This window comes from Castor canadensis, chromosome 12 (genome assembly GCF_047511655.1).
Source record: "Castor canadensis chromosome 12, mCasCan1.hap1v2, whole genome shotgun sequence".
In the NCBI taxonomy this organism is placed as follows: Eukaryota; Metazoa; Chordata; class Mammalia; order Rodentia; family Castoridae; genus Castor; species Castor canadensis.
The window spans coordinates 87,265,262-87,266,281 of NC_133397.1; the positions used below are offsets into that span (position 1 = coordinate 87,265,262).

Below are 1,020 nucleotides of genomic sequence, written 5' to 3' on the forward strand. Positions count from 1 at the left end.
CCTAGAAAACAAAGTGATCATTTTATTGGAATCACAGGCTATTAAACCATTGACAGACACTGTCCAAACTATAGCACTGTTACTTAAAAAATTTTTTACCATTCAATTTTGTGCCATATCTTCATAGCTGTGACATGGATTAAATTCTATAATCCATCCCCAAGAGGATCCTACCCAAAAGAAAAATCAAATTTATCCATCCATTATAAGATGATCCATCCACAGACTCTATCTTAATCTGATACAGTCATCATATTATAGTTTTTGAAAGGACTTGTTCTGCCCAAGGTAATTTCCTCCCTAAAGGGCATTCTACTGTTTACCATTTGCAGGTTTCTACTGTTTTGAGTGTTGCCTTTTGCTGGTGTGGCTTCATACAGCACACAGATGAAGCCATTCTCTGATTCTATAGGACATTTTGTAGGGGTCAACCAGAGTGTGAGTTCACTTGGGAAAAGACTGAACAGTTCCTGACTGCTCAGTCCAATACACTAGGCTGCCTGTCCAGTCTGAGGATCCATTTCATGGTTGATGCAAATATAAAGGTAACCTGCTTCCTTGCATGGCTTTTCTGGGAACCAGTGCTATTTTTAATGTGCTGGTCGTGGCTCCTGCAGAATCTGGCTGAGTGTCTGGGGCTGTTGCTCTCTTGTGAGTCCTTTGGTGCAGAGGACCTTGGAGACACAGGACATGGCAGTGTTCTCACCTCTCATCACAGCAGCCCAGGTGTAGAAGGGATGCATGGGAACACTCCCAAAGGCAGAGAGCACCCCCACCACCCACCACACACACTCACAGGCTTCCTCACAGACCAAATAGCTATGAGAAAAAGAGGGTGTGAGGAGAGAATGGCTACTATTTTTCCCCTATCTTTAGAGTGAACAAGTTATTTTTGAGACAGGGCACAGCAGGAGAGAGAAAAAGACAAGGGATGGTGGCCTCATCACATTGCTCAGACTCCACAGCTTCCACAGCCTCTGGCTCAGTAGCCTCCAAAGATCCAAAGATTTGCATTTCCAG

The 1,020-nt window shown here is 43.9% G+C and overlaps 1 pseudogene; it reads right to left on the bottom strand.

Moving 5' to 3' along the window:
* Positions 1–233: 233 nt before the first annotated feature.
* On the bottom strand, positions 234–743 carry LOC109682836 (protein BTG1 pseudogene; annotated as a pseudogene).
* Positions 744–1,020: the final 277 nt, after the last annotated feature.